We start from the raw sequence: 20,099 nt of genomic DNA, 5'->3' as shown, positions 1-20,099 counted from the left end.
TCACTGGAGAATGTATAAGTATATAGCTCTATATACAATATATAAATTTATATTTGTCCTGACTTCAAAATATGGCTAGAGCTCTTCATGAAACACAAAACATATTTGCCAAATATTGTAGTAAGCACTGGGTGCATAAAAAACTTTAACAACAGTTATTCAGATACACTTTGAGACTCTTTTCAACTGGAGATTAAGCCAAATGAATAGGAGTATGACTTAGAAAAAGAGATTAGTGAATATATCTTTCAAAGTCTATTCTAACTACAGTGGGAGTCTGAATGCACAGGAAAAACACAAAATTAAGTGGTTTGGGCTTTTTTCCCCCCAAACCAGACTTTTTCAGAAAAAGGGGAGTAGTCCTCCTGATTTCTTCTCATGTGCTATGAAACCTTTTCATTTCAGTTTATGAAGAAAGAGTATGTGTATATTTTTGTATGCACCAAATTCCTCACTGGCAACTCCTGCTATTATTAGTGGTCCTTAATCTTGACCAGAAAACAGCTGGGTCTGGACCTAGGCCAAGAAAGCGTGCCATCTGATTCTGTACACCGCACAGCACAGCTATTAATGGGACCAGCAACTACAAGTGTAGTATCTGGAGAGTATCTAGAAGAAGAGCCAGCTCACATTGCACCTGTACTCAGAGAGAGGCATGAGCATCAGTGAAAAGCCAGATGCTATCAGGCAGCCTATCATTGCTTCATTAAAAGGCAAACACTCTTAGCTCCTGGTGATTTTCTACTGTAGGCAGGATTACCTGTAATTTGTGAAAGAAAAATACATTTTGCAATTTTCTGAAAGATGCTACTTTCTTTCATTGTAACATGGCATTCATCACTATGCTTCATAAAACCAGTATCTGAAATATTGACCAAAACTTGGACGAGAAGAGTGTAAAACATGCCTTCTTTTCCTTATCAACCTTTCATCAAAATTGAAATCTTGAAAACAGTAAAGTTTCTCCTGGTTTTAGAGAGAAGCTTCACAATTCAGGCTTTTGATGAAAAAAGTTAACAATTTTCATAAACAAATTATTCAATTTTTGAGATGGGGGAAGAACACCCCCTCCCCCCATCTCAAAATTTTATTGAAAAATTAATCAGAAATAAGCTCAGTTTCTGAACATCAGTGCAGTTGCTCAAGCACTTCATAGATGAGGAGAGTGTATCAACATCATATGTTCCCTGTGATCTGGAGCATGAGCTGCTGTAAATCAGCACAGATTCCTTCACTGAGAATCACTGAAGAATTTATGTCAGAAGGACCTCTGGATGTCATCTGAACCAGTCCCAGCTCAAGGCAGGGCCAACTCAATGGTGTTGCATGTTTTTTAAAACAGAGAACGGTCTGACTATAAATACATATTTGTTGATGCACACACCCCAGCAACATGAATATTGGTAAATTACAAGAGATTATTACCTTATAACATCAGCTGTTCTGTAAGTTAGATAACAATTCTATGAGCTATATACATATATACATTATGTGCCTAACTTCAGGCAGGTAAGCATACAAATACTCTCCTGAGAAAAATGCCACCACTATTTAAATACACTTTTAATTAAAGAATTTTAAGTTTTCATCAGTTTCATCTGAAGCAGCTGGTACCAGACTTGTGCTTCCCCAGTGTTAGAGAAGAAATGAATTCTCACCTTTTCCTGTGATGCCTGTTAGCTGAAGTTGCCAGGCAGGTTGGTTTTGTGATCTGAAGGAAGCAAAGTGCTGGCTCCCCTATAAATACCTCTAAACTCCGAAAGGAAAGGGATGCTCCGTTTCACCGCAATACCACAGAATTGCAACACGTGGCTTGAGTTCCTTTTTTACATAGTGGCAGAGCTAAAGCAAAAAAAAAAAAAAGTTTGGGACTCCCAGGTAAACTTTAAAGAGGAAATGAGATTATGAGATTGTTACAATGACCTTTATGGTATGCCAAAGGCATTTCCTTTCCTGCTTGATTTTCTGTCTCTCTCATACTGCCTGCTCATCATCTGAGGAAGAGTAAATACAGACTAAATAAACTTCCAAAATTGTCTGATGGGAAATATATTATGAAGACAGAAAGAGAAAGTTAAATAAACAAACTAAATCTATTTCTACCTGGTAAGCACAAAAGAGATAATTACATGAAGTAAAATCCCAGCTACCACATCAATCAGAAGTAAATCTACGGAAAAATGAATTTTTAATTGCTCTTTTACAATTTTATTTATTTTACAAATTGAGATTTAGGTCAACAAAAAATAAACAAGTAGTTCTTGCTCAGAGATAAAAACTTGAGATTGTCACACTCTTTTATGTTGCAGTTTTTAAATATAACCTATTGTTTTTTCTTTATAAACTGATGTTCCTTTTGGACCGTACTCAAGCATAAGAAAAGCCCCATACATAGCATATACTTTGAAAATGAGGAAAAAGTTTCTATTTTTTTAAATTATTTGTGAAATTCACTTTATTTGTCAGGCAAACCAAAACTGAGTTGTTCTAGCCCTGTTCCAAACCTGAATAAGGTGACTGAAAAGTTATAAGCAAGAAGAAATACATTGCTTATGAAAGCAAAAAAAGTAGTTTGAAATTCAACCTGACATGCTTTAGGAATTCATAAATAGACACAACACTATCCTGTGTGCTTTCTAGTGACAGGAGTATTCCCACAGCCCAGAGACCAAAGCTATAATGTAGTAATCAGTCCAGCAATGAAAAGATGGTGCCTGTCCCTTCAGCTGTAGTCAGTGGTCTCTCATAAGCCCTTCACACGGATGAAACAACACAAGCATCTGCAATATGTTGCATATTTGGTGCCCCCAAATATGGCAAGAACATAAAACAAAAGGAGGAACAACCCAAATTAGCAGTGAGATAAACTTATTATGAACTCCAGCAGTTCCCAGTGCATGGGGTTCCTGTTTATTGTTACACATCTGGGAGGCAAACAGCAGAGAGGGTGGCATGCTCTAATTTGAATGAGACTAGTTTCAGGATTCTGGATTAACTGTACTGAAAGCTTTACACAAATGTACTGCCAGTGGAATCCTTTTTTCTCCTTAGCCATCCTCTTCAAAGAAACACAGCTTGAGTAGGATCACATACACCTTTGGCAGCTGAGCTTTAACTCCCTCCCATCTCACAAAACACAAAGCTAGATCATTGCAATCTCAGATGGGCCTCACAACTCCCCTGCTGAGTCCAATGTACCCAACCTGTTACTCAAATATCAGCCCCAGACTTCCCTTTGCTAGGGCTCGCAGCCAGAGCTGGGCAAGATGAGAGCGAGAGGGCTGCAGGCTGTGAGTGCAGCCTTCTGCAGCAGGTTTGAAATGGCACCTCTGTCACAGAGAAAAACTGCTCCCTTCACATGCTGTATACTGAATCTGGATCAAAGTAGTTTATTGATTTATTTGTGACACAGAATTGACCAGCAACCAGTGAACTATTCATTTGAGATCCATATCAACAATATAACAGATAAGCCAGAGTACTAGACACTTCCAAAATGTTAACTGATACCTATACATCTCCACCGTCCACAAAAAGCTCTAATCTCCCCTTCCCACACATACACACGGTTTTACACACACACTGAAAGGACGTGTGGGTTACAAGCACGTGTACCATCTTTGCATCTGGCTGATGCTTGTCTTTCTCTCTTACATGGTCATTTGGGACAAATGTGTTCTCGTGCAGTTTTCGGTCCTGCATTCACATACACCGTTTATATTCCCACTCCTATCTTAACAGCTGTTGTTACCCAGGCCATTTTGCCAAAGGCAGAGCCATGCAGACACTGACACTTCTGCTGTTGTTGTTTCAACTGTTCAGAAGGAGAAAATGGCAGTCTGAAAAAGCACATTGAGAATGATGTGGCAGAAGCAGCTGGGGCACAGTCAAGTGAAAGGTATTAAAACTGTTCCAGGTGACAAAATTGTCTCCTTCTGATCCTGATCCCTGGCTACCTTTGAAATGCATGTCAGAAGGCGCCTGGGCTGTGCACCATATTCCCATTCATCTGCTTCTTCTCCCAGGGGAAGCCTTGTAACAGGGGCAGGGAGGAAGCCCCAGGGAACAGTGACACCCCTTTCCCCTTGTAGTCTCAGCCTGTTCTAATTGCAGCCTCTGGGAAGCACTTAGGGCAGCTCTCCTCTCACAAGTGAGAAAGAGCCCAGGCTGAACCCAGGTTAGGCAACAATTTGTTCCTATTTAAGACCATTCCCAATTTCCAAAATTCACTTCTGTGACAACACATGAGTTTAACAGCAAGCCAGCAATGACCAGGAAAACTTGAGAGCTGCCTCTGGTTACTGAGCAGATAAGGGCACAAGTAATTTTACATACATGTTGCCTACTTCTTTCTCAACCCATCTTAGCTTGCCTGTTTGCTTATGTCAGCCATGTATTACGTCTTTTCTTTTTTGACTGTAATGTCACTAATGCATAGCTTAAACATCTGCCCAACCTGATGGTAGCCTTTAAATGCCTGCTCAGTTCTGAAACATGAATAGTTAATGGTTAATATAAATAAATACACATTTTCAGAGTGCATGCTGCCACACACATGCATAAAGCATACATCTCTGTTATTGTTACAGGACAAATGGAGTAATACGGTACCCAAGCTTTATGTCAAGAATCCTAGATGCCAGTTATGGAGCACAGACATCTATGTGGAACTTCCATGATGGGATAGTTTGCTATGATCCATCAGAGGAATTTTTAAATATTAAAACATAGAGATTGTGAAAATATCTTTTGATGACAGTCTGGTTTTCCATTATGAGCTCATATACTCTTATGGGGAAATTTGGAGGAGAGCAGCTTCTCTCCCATCATTTTATCCTACTTCCCCTATGACACTGAAAGAGAATGGTGGAAACTCTATGTCCATGTTTTGCTTTCCTCTAATGCAATGGAAACCCTCCTTTTGGGCAGAAAGGGCCTGTTTGAAAATGGTTTTCCTTTCTTTTGAGGGACAGATGATTTTTGCATTGTGCAATGATGCAGTTATTTCACCACATTAGTAAAAGGAAGATTTATCTAAACTGTATAATCACTATGATTCCTCTATATGGAATTTCCTTCAGCATCTGGCTCGTTTTGCATGGATATTGATTTGGAGATTAATGCCAAAGATCAAGTTTTTGTTTATTATTATTATTTATTCATTACTATTATTAATTGTTATTAATTAATATTAATGTATTAGCAGTGAGAAGGGAACTCTGTTCTCTATATATAATTCACCAAAGAGTGATTTATGTGACTTCATCAGGAAATACTGTGTAATATCAATGAACTTTCCTAAAAAATTCCAGTCGCAAGCTACTATGTGGAATCACTGAACCAAGATCAAACCTTGAGAGGAAGGCAAAACAATAGAGGGGAAAAATACTTTCCACTTCTATTAAAAATCAAAAAAATCTAGGTTTTATACAGCAGTGATTCATTTGCATTATGATAGAACTAGAACAGCCACCCAAGATGGGACTCTGGGCATCTCTCCTTAGATGGAGAGGACAATAAGATGTTACCTAATTACTCCAAGCTGGCAGGCCATCCACCACCTCCAGAGTAGAAATTGCACAACAGTATTACTGTGGCCTGACCTGATAAATTGGCCAGTATCATGCTAATGTAGCTACTCAGCTTTCAGATTAGAGCTAGCTGTTGTTCTGTGTAGGGCTGAATGTGGATATACTCTGTGTAGACACAGAGTACCAGCTGGTGTTAAATAAGAGAAGTGGAAAGAAGGGGTTTTCATCTCTTAGTCCTACTCCCTTCTCCCCAGTAAATGCACATCTGCCCAGTCAACTTATAACTCACAATGTATTGGGTGTCTCTACATAGACTCCATTATATATAGAGCCTGTATTTAGAGACAATAGTAGAAGTAAAAAAAGAATGTGAGGAAGGGGATAGTACTATCCTGCATAAGGATTAAAAAAAGCAAAAAGATGTATGACATTTCAAAAGGGTTTTAAGAACCAAACCACATTTTCTACAGTAAATGACTCCAGAGAGTCAATGGGATTTGCGTACCTAAGTCTATGATACGCTTTTGCAAATCTTCGTAGCCACTCTGAAAATCTGGGGCAGAGATACAAAAGAAACTGGTATCTGTGTAAGACTCATTGCAGAACTATAGAGATACCGGTCCTCTTTAACACGGGAAGTTCCTCCCCCTGAGCATGCATAGAAGATGGTTCATTGCTTTTGTTTAAGTGCGATGCAATGCAGTGCGATGCAATGCTTCCTATTACATCAGTCCGCTGCTTCCATCATAAATCTGTTATTCACATTTCATAAATCTGATATGCTACACTCAACTGTAGGATCTAGATGCAAGTTGTTCACTTTACATGAAGTTCACTCATTTCTTGAGTGTGATGTTGCAACTATTTGAAATCCACTGTCACCATTACTTAGACCAGGATATAGTGCTGGGGGTGGGGGAAATAACATATCAAACTGAAAGTAAAGGGAAAAACCCAATAGTAACTTATTGACTTAAATTCAAGCAGCATTTTCTTGTTTGTCAGGCAACTTCTATACAAAGGAGGCTGGACACTTGATTTCCTTGCAGTTCTAAAATTACATATAGCATTTTTTCAGGTATTCACAATAAATTAGAAATAATCAAGAATAAAATCCTTGGGGAACAAAATCAGTTGCTGAGTATCTGTGCAGATAACCTGGTGACATACTCATGATTTGTATTGCACTAATAGGAATTTCAGTTTATTTAAGACATGACAGGCAAAGGTACGTGGCTAGGTAGGTGGGTACATAGCTAGGTAGGTAGATTGGTCACAGTTTTTAGAGCCAGTGATTGTTAGCAATGGATGTGTGATGGGGTCAGATAGTCTTTAAAACCCAGAATCACACTATTGGACTGGGATTAACAAGTATACAGGAAACAACGGTAGCCTTTCTACGTAAATGAAGGTGGCAAGGAGGCAATGACCAATGTAGTCCATCACAGTACTTTAAGCCATAAGAACATCCGTGGAAAAGTCTGTATTTTCTTTACTAAAAGCCAGTTAATACCTAAGACTTCTCTGTTGCTATTAGGATCAGGCAATGTAGGTAAATCGTTTCAATGTAGACAATAACCAGAGAGCATCTATTGTATGGTCTAGAAAATGCTTTGATGCTCTCATACTGCTCTTCAGTTATTCCTTGGCCACAGTTGAAGAAAGACCAATGCAGGGATAAAGTGGAGAACTATATCATGACATTCAAGGGAATAAAACCCATCTGCACTAAAATTCTAACTAGAGAAGTTATTGAGAAATTACTCTCAGGTTTTGGAACTGTATTAATCATCTAAAATCCATCAGATACTTTCCTCAGACATTGAGCTTCTCATATGAAATACATCTATTTGATTAGATATCATTACAAATTATATTTGCTGATAGGTGGGAATTAACTTGGTGATACATATCAGTTTTGTACAGCAAGTGACATACTTTTAGTGCATGTACTTAAAGTGTTCAGTGAGTGACTCTAAGCAAAATAGAAACAGGCTAGAAAAGAACTGCAAATGTTAAGCATGCCTTAGAGAAAGGGGAGTTATAATAACACTTTTTGCAGATCTTTTATATTTCAGGAGTCATTATGCTGTAATTTTTGTGGAATTATATGGAATATTCTATTTGTAACCACTCACCTATCAAAAGCGTAGTATAAATTGATAAGTTTTTTTCTAAGTTTTAAATTAAGTTTTAAATTAATCTGTTCCAGCAACTTTAAGAAATCATTTTGGCACTTGGATTTACAGTCTCAGAGGTGCCTTTGATGTCTCAGAGGTGAAAAAAATAATAAGCTGTTGGCAACATGAGACGTCGTTCTCCTTTAATGCAGTATGAACACGTTACATCCCTATGGCCACCTGAAATATCAGAGGGCCTTATGAGGAACAGGCTGCTCATGAGCCATGGATGAAGGGCTGCTGCTTTTGCACCGGCTAGTGTAGCCTGTGCTGCGCTAAGTGATCTGCAGCTTTGGTGAAGGGAAAAGCTGGGGAAAAAAAGTGCTGTTCATTTGCTGCCATTTTTTGGGGAAAGGGAAAATTGCTAAAGGCACTGCAAGACATTTTGAACCACTCCAGCCTTTTGGTAATATCTTGCAAAAGCTTACGTAAGTTTCCAACTTTATCTGGGACCCTCACGGCCATTCTTTTCCAGCTGCACCAGAGCTGGGCTCAGGAAATCTAAAACAACACCTGGAGTGTTAAGAGGATGATAGTGGTTAAAAATTCTTACCTTTTTTAATAGGAAGAAATCTGGACATAAAGGTAATACTTCTTTAGGGAAGAAGAAGGGAGGAAAACAGGTTTTTCTCCAGAAATGGCCCAAGATTTCTGAATGAAATGTTCCAGCAAGTCAGAAAACACCATTGCCTTCTGCTCCAAATGCACCTCTTTTTTTTTTTAACCCTGCCTGCAATATGTCTATAAAGAACAAACCAACCTTCCTTCTTGCCCTTCTAAACTTCACACACTTCGTCCTCCGGGGAAAACAAAAAGTCTGTGCTATATACATGCACATTGCTCAGGTACCGACATGTTATCATGGCATTAATGAGAGCAAAGTAGAGCAGAGCAGAGGAGTTATTCTTGCTAGTAGTTCCATTGACTAAGTCTACATTTACATGGTATTTCACAAGTGGATTTGAATCTTTCTGAAGAGGGCACGTAGTTCCGGCTTGTCACTCTGCTAACTACTGCCATGCAACTTCTGATCAAGCTCAGGATCCCAGCAGAGCAAGCTTTCATCTGTGTATGAAATACTGCATTGACAGAATTTCAGTTGTACTTTAATGCTTGTATGTCAGTACAAAGTGGAATCATTATGAACAATACTTATCTGCTTTTATTGCTATTTTGAAGGGAAAGATGGACATAAACTAAAGTACTTAAGGATATACCTGGAAGAAAAGGGAAGTCATGACAACTTCCTATTTTGCTATGTAATTTTTAATGTGTATATATTTATTTTATCCTAAAGCCTAGAGACTCAAACTGAGAATGGGGCCCCATCTTATAAGGGATACTAGGGGTTCATAGTAAGATTCAGTGCCCAGTCATGACCTAGGCATATTGTTGCATCATTTTTTATCTGACAGAAAATTCCAGGTTCCTGGAGGTGGTGAAAAAATATTTTAAGTTATGTCATAAGAGCTTTAACACCTCCTATGACTGTTAATGAATGAGGTCATACAAGGCCTGTTTGGAAAGCAAAGATGTTTCACAAATGAACCACTGAAGCATCCTTCAACTTCTGAAAGTCAAAGGAAATTTCTGAAATGACTCCAGTGGTTGCTTTGTGATGTGACATTCGCTTCTGTAACTTCTGTGAATGTTAGCTTTGCTGAAGTCATGTTGTAATAAGTGGGACTACAGAATTACCAACCCTGAGTGCTAAAAATTCAGGAGCTTTGAAATGTGATGATTTCTAGCAACACAGTAGAATGGAGAAAAGAGAGGGACTGTGGACCAGCAAATCCTCCCTGCTGTTATGTACCAGATAACATTTGAAATAAATATGCCCAGAAGAGGCTAGAGCCCTGCTACCTTTCCGCAGTCCCCAGATATTATCTCCTCCGGGGGGTATTTTTTAAACAATATTTTCTGTCTTCTGCTGATATTGTATTTAGGATTCAGGGTGGAGCGAGGTTACACTGGTCAGCTGTTCTTTGCAACCACAGTAGCTAGAAGCTTATTTTAATAAAAAAAGTAAGCTGAGAATTCACTCTCATGGTTATCATGTATGTCTAAGCCTTAAGATTAACTGTCATGTTAAGAAAAGATAAGTCCCTGTAAAATTGTGAGAGTTATTAATATAATTAGAGAAATAATAAGATTTCTTGCCACTAGTCTAGGACTAACTAAAACTATGTAATTCAAAACTTTACATAGTTTTTCTGTTAAACTACAAAAGGTAAGGTAATATGTAAGCGGTTTTTGGAACTTTGCCGCACACTCTTAAAAAAAAGCTGAAAGAAAAGCCTTTTTTTGGCTTTTGTTTTCTATTCCTGATAGAAGACAAATTTGGATTAATGCAAGTTTATACAGAGTTTGTACAGTGGAAAAAGGAATGTTCCATGTTTAAAGAGAAAACAGTACAAGCATAATCCTTCTGCCTCTAATATAATGGGTGTTTCAGCATAGACATCAGTGAAAACAGCTTTTGTGCCAGTGTTCACAAAAAGTCCTCTTGGGTACTAAAGCTACAATGCTTAGACAGGAAAACTTACTTCAGAGTTCTCTGAATCTGACCAGGGTGCCTGCAGGAAGGTTGCCCCATGTGTGCAGGCTTTGGCTGAAACAACCTGGAACCGCTGGACTCAAGGATAGGAAAAACTTCCACCATTTTTACATGTATCATGATCAGACCTGCCTGCCTTCTCAGAGTGGATCAGGAGACCTAAGTCTATCCTCTGGCTTATTTAGGGAATGAATGCATCTGTTAGGCTTTTGTAAAATATTCTGTGCAACAGAGGTTTGCAAACTGGCCCACAGTCTGTTCTAAGATGCTTATAAACGAGCTTTTAAAAGAATAATGTAACCACAGTAGTCTAAAATTCTCAACAGACATTTAAAATTCCACTGGAAAATTTGAAGAAATATGAAACCCAGTTTTCAATATCCACTTGAGTCATATATCATGGAATTTCAAGGACAGAAAACTAATACATTCTGTTCTCTCTGTGTAGTTAGTTTCATACAGTTAATCATGCAGCAAACCACCAGGGAGACCAGCAACACATGAGTTTAAGTTGGAAGTATGCAACAGAATTCACGTTCCTTAACTTTGTCCATTAAAAAGGTGTTCAGAGTAGATCTGAACTCTAATAGGGAGCATACAAATATTTCAATAATTTCTCAATGTATTTCCTTGTAAAGTAAAAAAAAATAGAAGCCCAAAAAGTTATTTTTACAGTGTCACTTTCAGTGCAAAAACACTTGTTCTGTAGTACTGCATTGTGCTGTAGTGTTGTATTACATTTTTCTACTTTTTAAAATTATTGTCCCTGAATAATTTTCCTTTATTACAGAGTTATTAATTGTAGCCATAAAACAGGGGATCCAATTTTTTCTTCTCCTCTCAAAAGCACCATTTTTCTTTGTCAATTTTTAAACTGCTGAACTGTCCTTGTTGCAATGTTTATGAAGTGAATCTGTTGACTGAATTTATCTTGTTTTTATTTGAAAGGGGGAAGTCTTTAAAAAATTTCTTTTACCAGTAATATGATATCTGCAGCCAAAAATAATTAAACAGGCAGAGGAAAGAGACATAAGAAAGAGTCTTTGGATTTTAACTGTATTTTGTCTGTCTCATTCCCAGCTGCATTGCCATACAGACTGTTACAAGATTAATGGGAATTAGATACTTAATCACAGCAGTTCATCTCCGTTTCTCGCCACCACACATTTCTTAACGAAAACTTTGCAGAAGGCTTCTTGTTCAAGATACAGGGGCAGGTGTGGGTGCTGATATGCCAGCTGTAAGAATGGAATAATAATGACAATCTGAAGTTGCATCTCTGTATGGTCCCTGTCCTGACCTTTCCCAGTGTTTGCCACCTCCACTCCTGCCCGGGAATGCATTGTTTCTGTTCATGCCAGCTGATGGCAGTTTTGTACTGGGTGCAAGTGACTCAGTTGCTGGTTGTAGCCCCCTGCTCTGCTGCTTTTCCCCATTGCGTGATGTATGGCCTGTGGCTTTCATTTCATTTTGTGCCCAAAAAATTCACTACCTCCTTTGCACATAGGTTACACAAATACAGAGACAGGCACATGGACAGTCTCTGTGGTCACAAGAATGCAGCAATGGCAGGTTTTTGAGCCCATATGGACACACACAGAACCTTGATCTCTGACTCAGTTTCGGATCCTGTAGAAGTTACTCTTTTGCTGGTAGATTTTGTTGTATCATGTAACATTTTTATAACTAGTTCATGGTTTAACAGTTCTGATCTCCCCTTAGGTTTCTAATTAAGGAAAAAAAAAAAGTAAAATAGGAAGCAAAGAATAAGAATGTATGGTCCAGATCAGTCCAAAGGCCAGCTGAGCTCCATATCCTGTCGCAAACAGTATCAGAGAACACAGGGAAGACCTTTACCTTAGTTAAAACCAAGCACATATTGGTACATAAAGAGGCTTTTTCCATATTCAGCCACTGACTGATCCATATGCCATCCAGAATTGCACTCAACAGTGTTACATATACAGATGCTAGAATGGTAGAAATGACAGAAATGTGACTGGAAATAAAGAAACAAAAGAATGTATTTTTTTTTAAAGTATTGCTTCTAAAAATTCTGAGAAAATGTGGATTTTATTTCCAATTTCAAACTTGAAAGATCTGAACATCTACCTGACCCCAAACACTGTGGCAGGGGAAGAAACAAGAGGATAGTTCCACTGCAGTGTCCTGAGTCTTTGTGACTACATACGGCAGAAGACACATCAAAGCACATTGCAATGCCTTGACTCAAGACTTAACAGCAATGGGACTAAGAGACATTGTCACACACCCCAGTGTTGTTTTTAATGCTATTGTTCTGCAGTTTCTTCAAAAAGCTACTTTCAGGCGATACAACATCAACCAACCAGCTAAGAAGGTGAATACTGAACCAGCTGGTACAGCCCCTGTGTTCAGATGCAAGGAAGAGAGAAGGAAGGTGAAGACATTAGGATCAAGCTGCTTCATCCAAGGAGCAGGTCTCTACTGCCTGGGCTGCACAGATGCAGAAAGGTGAGGAGCAGAGAGAGTGATCACTGTCCTTCAGTTCTTACTGCCTGCGAGCAACGTAACTGGACTGGGGCACAGAGGAAGCAAAACAGGAAAGGAGGTGACTGCTTACATTTCTTTTCAAGCAAGGCAAAAGCAGACACACAGCTTTTCATGTCATTACGGGGTGTCTTTTGAGATTTTGGGTGTGAACTTACCTACTGTTCAGGGGAGATTACTGGTTGGCCAATAACTGTCATTCCACAAACAATTTAGGTGTCGAAGTGAGGAGAAAGCTGTGCATGAGGGAACTTCCACTGAGTACTTTCCCAAAAGAATGATGAAACTGCTTGCATGGAGTGAACACATTTGTTTCTACTTACCATCATGCCATGGAGTATGAGGATGTGTCTGGAGTTGCTCATATTGGGAATTGTGCTCTCTTGCTCCTCCCTTGGCTCTGACATCATCCTGAGTAAATGCACCAAAACAGGTCCACAGAAAAAGCGTCTGACACACAGATGAAGTCATTGACCTGTGTCAGTAAATTCCTGGACTTGAGCAGGAATGACATCTCTTTTAAGTTTGTCTGAGGAGACACAGAAAAAAAAAAAAAAGAAAAGGAAATGCTTCACACTTAAAATGTTCATGGATTTGTACTTAGGGTTGGGTTTTGCCAAAAATGTAACCCACTGCCTTTTTTTGGTGATCCTATACACAGGGGTCTTCAGAGTTTTGACCAGACTATCAATACTCAATTCAAGTTAAAATTCACTGCTTTTTGCACATATGAGAGCTCATTTGATCCTGTGCCATAACAGGAGAGTCTGTACTGAATTCGGCTCTCATTATAGGCAGAAAGTATGAAGGTAACAAAACCAGGACCTTCTAGATTGCGGTGAGAAGAGGATGCTACCCTGTTAAGTAAATCAATAACCCCTGCAGCTATCACACAGTGATGGTTGACTCTCTTGTGTCACTTCTTAGCTCTGCTCTTCCCTGAAGCTTAACAGTGGTTTTTGAGGGGGACAGTCCTCTCTATCTAGCTGAAGAATGAATGAACAGGATGGAAATTAAACCTAGTTTCCAACCCCACAGTGCAGAGCTGCAGAGCATAAAAATTCATTGGCCCCCAGATTCCACTTGACTTTATAAGCTATTTGAGCCAAAAGTGCATCACTCCATTTTTAACTTTACATCTTTAATTGGCTTTTTCTGTAGCCTCTTTCTATAGACAAAATCCCCTAGGACACCCCTCAGAGTACCCAAAACAAAAATTCAATTCCTCTGTGCAAAGCTAAGTGAAGTTACACAATAGGTATTGACGTAATGAGTGCACCATGGAGTTTCTTCCTATCTCCACCAAACCTTTCCCTGCACTAGAAAGTCAATCAAATGTGGGTTCCAGCCACAAATGACATTACTTCCTTTCCGTGGTAATAGCACTGCAAGGAACACCATATGAAAACAGTACACCTCATATTCACTGTTTATTTCTCTGACTTCTGTTGTCTGAGCAAAGCATGTGCTTACACTTATGACTTTCCACAAAGTAAATTCCTCTAATATTGTGAGGCAAAGCTGTACTATCTTCCAATTAGTTATGGAATTTCTAAGGCAAGTGAGAAATATCAGGAGAAAGCCCTGCATTGCGGAATCTCTCTCATGAGCACACACCTGACTGCCTCAGAAGTTAAACACTGATATTCCTATACAATGCTTGTTTGTATATGTAATAATAATATCAGTTTTAGATGTTCTGTTTCAATTCCCTCCACCTAAACTTAACACCTGAGAGTAAGAATCACGTCAGAGAGCCTTAGTCTGACAATCATAACAATAAATCCCTTTGTCAAAGGAACTGTTGTTTGCCCAAAGCAAACAAGACGTCAATCATATTTAGAGAGTTCAGCAGGAAAGCACTTTTACCACAGAATGCAGTTTAGCGTAGGTAGATAGATTGGATGGAACAGAAATTTTGCAGTAGAACAATATATAGCAAATAGTATCCTTCATATGTTAACTGCTACCTTCTGCCTTTTTTTTTTTTCAACCAGCTGAATTTAATGAACATACTACTTAACTAGTGTGAGCATCCTACTGGAAGGACACTTCCATCTGGACCTGCAGGGAACTTCATGCTGGCTGAAAGGGCCAGCCACATCGCAGGTTGTGGTCCACATCATGAGCCTGGCTCCATGAGCCAGCTGGCAGAAACACCACAGACACAGGATGTGGTATAAGGACAGGCATACTCCTGGAGTCACCACACAGCTTTCCACAGAAGTCAACTCTGCAACAGTGTGTGTTGTTTTAAGAAAACAGGAACCTTCCAAACAGAGTTATAAATAACTAAGGGCAAAGTTTATTCACAACTGCTAGATGGGAGATGACTGGGCACAGCCATGGGTTTGAGAACAGTCATCAGAGCTAAAATCCCTAGCAGTCATGAATTTCCATTGTGACAATACTATAATTACCATTTCATTATAGGGGACTACACTTGCATTGCTCTTTCCTTACAGTTAATTGTTCATGAAAAGGAAAAAAGAAAAATGAGGAGAAAAGAACCCCAGAAACATTACATTATCTTACGCACAAATGTCTCTTGAATGCCTGTGACTGAGCAGGTGAGATAGAACTTCATTAACGTGCGCTGCAGCTTTATTTACGTATAACAAATCTATGGAAAAGTAAAGATGCGTAGAGGAACACAGATTCTACTAAATAGCCTTGATTTTTGTCAAGACAGTGAGGGTTACATTATCTCACACTGCACTGCTGTTATACATTGTGTCTGCATTCATAGGTGAGCCAGAGACATCTTTGTTGAGAAAGGTCCTGTTTGACATGTTCAGTAGTGCTCAGGTTTTTGCTATGACTTCAGTCACAATTCCTGGCAAGCAAGGCAGAAATGTAGTAGAAAAGGCATGGGTACATTTCCATTAACAGCACACATAAAACCATATGATGTGGACAAGACATCAGTAGATAACATGGTGTATAGTTGTATGTAGGTTACGTCTGTTATCACTATTCATTGTTCAAATACTTACCCACTTTGCCTCCATTTCTCATTTTATATTAAAAAAAAAAGCATTACTAGTGTTGAAATCCAGCAGAATGCAAAGAAATTCGATATTCCTCACAAACAACTTCAGCATATCTGCACTTGGGAAGGAAAAGTCAAAGCCACTCCTCTTAAAAGAACCAATTTTTTCAGTTGAAAGGGGAATCCTGGTCAAAGTTAAAGGAAAAAACAAATCCCCTTTGCTTAAATTTAGGAAACTGTGATAAAAGATCCTCTCTATAGGAGAAGGCATTGTGTCCATCACTCAGTGTGAAGTTGGAACATCTGGCAGCTCCCCTTCCCTGTCACTGTCTTTTGTTTGGAGGTTTAGGCCCGTCCCACAACCATGTGGGAGGGTTCCTGCATCTGAGATATAACAGAAACCCCAGGATGGCGCAAGGCTCTACCAGTAACATTGGGTAGCCTTTGACCTCTACTACTAGCTTCAGACCAGAGACTACCTCCTACCCAGTCCTGGCATAAAATCTCAAGTTCCTGTTGACCTTGGTCTTGACGAAAGCCATCCCAGCTGGTGCTACTGCCTCTCTTTGATGTAGCTACTTGGTTGTTATGAATCAAAGACTTTTCCTCTCATGTTGGCTCAGGTGGCAGAAACTGCCACTTGCAGAAAAGGAAACAAAAGACCAGAATCTTACATGAGATGAACACGCACAGTGGTACTGCAGAGCTGTGCCACCATGACTCCCACAGGATGAGAATCCGACCTGAAATCCCTGTAGGATTTCACTGGTATTGCTCACTGGCTGGAGCACATGGACAGGGCAGAAGAATGGATAATATCCCATTAAATAGTTTAAACTTCCCAGTGATGCTCAGGCTGTTGTGTTTTGCAAGTTTCTAGCAACTACCATTATCAGCAGGGTGGATATACTAGTATCCATGAGAAATCTGTTCTTTATAAATGCTTGTGCTACGCAAAAAGGAACAAGGTGCTAAAATTTGTTTAAATCAGTTTAGATTTGGGCAGCTTTGTGGGAGTTGAAATGGCCATACAGAGATAAGAAGGTCTTTAGATTTCTTTGGAATCTGTTTAAAGTCTAACTATAATTATTTGGAAAACATCAGGCACTCAGCAAGTTGTCTTGATAGATTTGAGTGGGGGCAGGGTGGGAAAGGTGAGGGGAAGACAGAGAGAGAGAGAGAGAGAGAGAGAGAGAGAGAAAGAAAGAAAGAAAGAAAGAAAGAAAGAAAGAAAGAAAGAAAGAAAGAAAGAAAGAAAGAAAGAAAGAAAGAAAGAAAGAAAGAAAAGAAAGAAAGAAAGAAAGAAAGAAAGAAAGAAAGAAAGAAAGAAAGAAAGAAAGAAAGAAAGAGAGAAAGAGAAGAAAGAAGAGAGAAAGAAGAGAGAAGAGAGAAAGAGAGAAAGAGAGAAAGAGAGAAAGAGAGAAAGAGAGAAAGAGAGAAAGAGAGAAAGAGAGAAAGAGAGAAAGAGAGAAAGAGAGAGAAGAAAGAAAGAAAGAAAGAAAGAAAGAAAGAAAGAAAGAAAGAAAGAAAGAAAGAAAGAAAGAAAGAAAGAAAGAAAGAAAGAAAGAAAGAAAGAAAGAAAGAAAGAAAGAAAGAAAGAAAAGTAGAAGTATTTAAAGTAAAATTTCAAAATCTGGTTTTGGGGAATCTTAGTGTTAGGGACTTTTAAAAAAACATTCTAATAAAAAGCACTCTAAGTCCATTTTTCCTGTGGATCCAGCCTCTCTTGATTAGTTTTGATTAAAAATTCTTCCCAGATTTTTGGGATTCTTCCCAGATTTTTTTCTCCGTACTGATGACATTTTATGGTAATGGAACATTTGGTAAAAAAGAAAATTCCATTTTCCTTCACAATTTCACTGAAAATAATCCACTTTGAGTTTCAGCAACATTTTCTCTATCTAAGATTGAAATTTTTTGTTTACTAAAATTGTTTGGAGTGCTCCTTTTTTTTTTGTACAAACCTGTTAAAGATGAGTATTGTGGTGAAACCATAGAGGGAAAGAGGAAGGCCAGGAGCAGGGCATTTCCCAAGTAACTCAAACATTTTCTTAGTAAGAAACAGCTGAATGATGTCTTTGACTTGGAAGTGTAAAAGGTGGCAGTAACAAACACGTGTTGCTGCACAAAGGCTGGAGGGTAGGACTGGAGCATGGGCGAGTGGTGGCCCTATCCCCACTGGCCACCACGAGGGGCCTGCACGGGGTCTGTGTGGTGCACAGAGGCGTGGATTTGTTTGCATGAGACCCCCTCGCCAGCACTGCTCTCCGGGTACCGCCTCGCACCGCACCAGCAGGACTCCATCCTCCCTGTTTCTGATCTCTCAGTGCAGAAGACATAAGACCCCCCGGCACAGTTGCAATCACTTCCCATCTGTATCACTACAGATCTAATAAGGACTTTGGGATTTCCTGGCAGGAAACATCAAGACATTCTGGGAGCAGCCACTGCTTCTTTCTCACTAGGCCCATTGGTTTAGTCAGAGCAAGCACAGATTTTACATTTTTTCCTGATCTTTTTGCATAGGCTAGAAATTACTTTGGCTGACATATTTTCAATGAATGCCCAGAAGAAGCCCTCAGACTTTCCTTTTTTTCCATGTTTTTTCTCATTGACTGGCCATTTTCATGGTGCAGAGTATTCCACCAGTCTATATGAAAACATCAATGTAATGACAGAATGAAATGCCAGTTCCTCAGATTCATTTTATCTTTCTTGGAAACTTTTGTCTTTCAAGAAGTTGGCCATTTTCACTGAGAGTGAGTTCTCTGCCTCAGAAAGTAAAGGAAATATTTTCCTTACAAAGAGTTATATCAAGCCCAAAAAAGCTGAAGCATGTCAAAGAAAAACAAGCAAACAAACTAATGAAACAAACAACAGAGAGAACAAGTCTAAGGAGGCGCTCACTGTGGAAGCAGACAGCAACACTGGCTGGATGTGGGTGTCCCATGTGCATCATCGCAGGGTGCAGCACTACAGTGGTATCCTTCATATGCTCCAGCTACTAAGCAGGGATCACAGCCTCCCCCTTCGCAGGATGAGAAAAAAGTCACTATTTTGAAACAACATTCAGTACATTTCATCTCTGTCCACAGAGACTACCATGAGCATTCACTGCAAAATCCTCCAGGAGCATAGTACAGGTTTGTGCTGCTCATGTCCATTTTCTCACTCACCACAAGATAAAAGAGCTTCAGATTAAAACCAGCCATTCAGGACCACCTGTGTATTATTTGAAGTCATTGCAATGTACTGAACATCATCTCAAAATAGTGACTTTTTCTGATGCATTCACAATTTCTTCCCCTCAACAGTTCTGATTTTCAGTTTTGAAATACTAAGCCAGTTTTGTTACGTTAAAAACTGCTGTTTCCTTCTGAGAGCAGCCAGAGGTGGAGTACACAGTCACTAATTTGCATAGCCTCCTCAGCTTTAGCAAACCTTCCAGTTGCTGACTGGTTATCTAGGGATGTGATAATCAGCTCCAGTCAAAACAACTCTGTGGTTTAATTTACATATTAGGGGAAATAAAACAATACAATGAGTCAGAAGTGGAGCTCTATTATGTAATAAAGTAGTAAGCCTTTCAAAGAAGACGTTAAGTCTGTATTCGCTGTAGTACTTCCCCCAGAACTGTCTGTAAGACCTAACTTGACCTCAAAACCCAGAAGCCTGAAACTGGCTCCTTGTTGTCACAGAAAGTGAGCTGTCATAGCAGTCATATGAAGATATCAAGTATCAAGAGCGCCACAATCATTACACTTATCAGCAAAGTGGTGGGTACACACACACACACACGTGTGTGCGCACACAGATTTTCCCCTCCCCTCCAATATTTCTGATCAAGTTCATGCGATGCAAACTCCCAAATTAAAAGAAGAGCTCAAAGAAACTTGGAAATTCTCACCCTGAACTGTTCCTCCTCTGATATACCTTCCACGACTTTCTCACAGAGAGACAGACATTTTGTTGTATGGGAAAAAGTATGAGAAATTCGCCCGGTTTTCTTACTGGAGTCAATGGTGTTTCTACTTCCAAATCATCTCCAGGGCCAGAAGTAACAGGTCTGTAGAAGATCATATCCCAAGAGCATGAAAACTGAGCCATGGATACTGCTGTCACTGTGGGCCAGCTGATGGAGTGAAGGATATCTCCATGTAGCTACCAGCTGGAGGATAGAAAGAAAAAAATGTCAAGACCTTTAGATCCAGTGAATAAAGGGAAGGAAACATATTTGCTTAGGACAGGAGGGTCATCTGATCCAGTGAAATATGAAGACCAGACAACCTGTTATTTCAGTGATTAGTATC

Source organism: Strix uralensis, chromosome 14, assembly GCF_047716275.1.
Source record: "Strix uralensis isolate ZFMK-TIS-50842 chromosome 14, bStrUra1, whole genome shotgun sequence".
NCBI classification, from domain to species: domain Eukaryota; kingdom Metazoa; phylum Chordata; class Aves; order Strigiformes; family Strigidae; genus Strix; species Strix uralensis.
Note: the sequence above shows the minus strand (reverse complement) of the source record.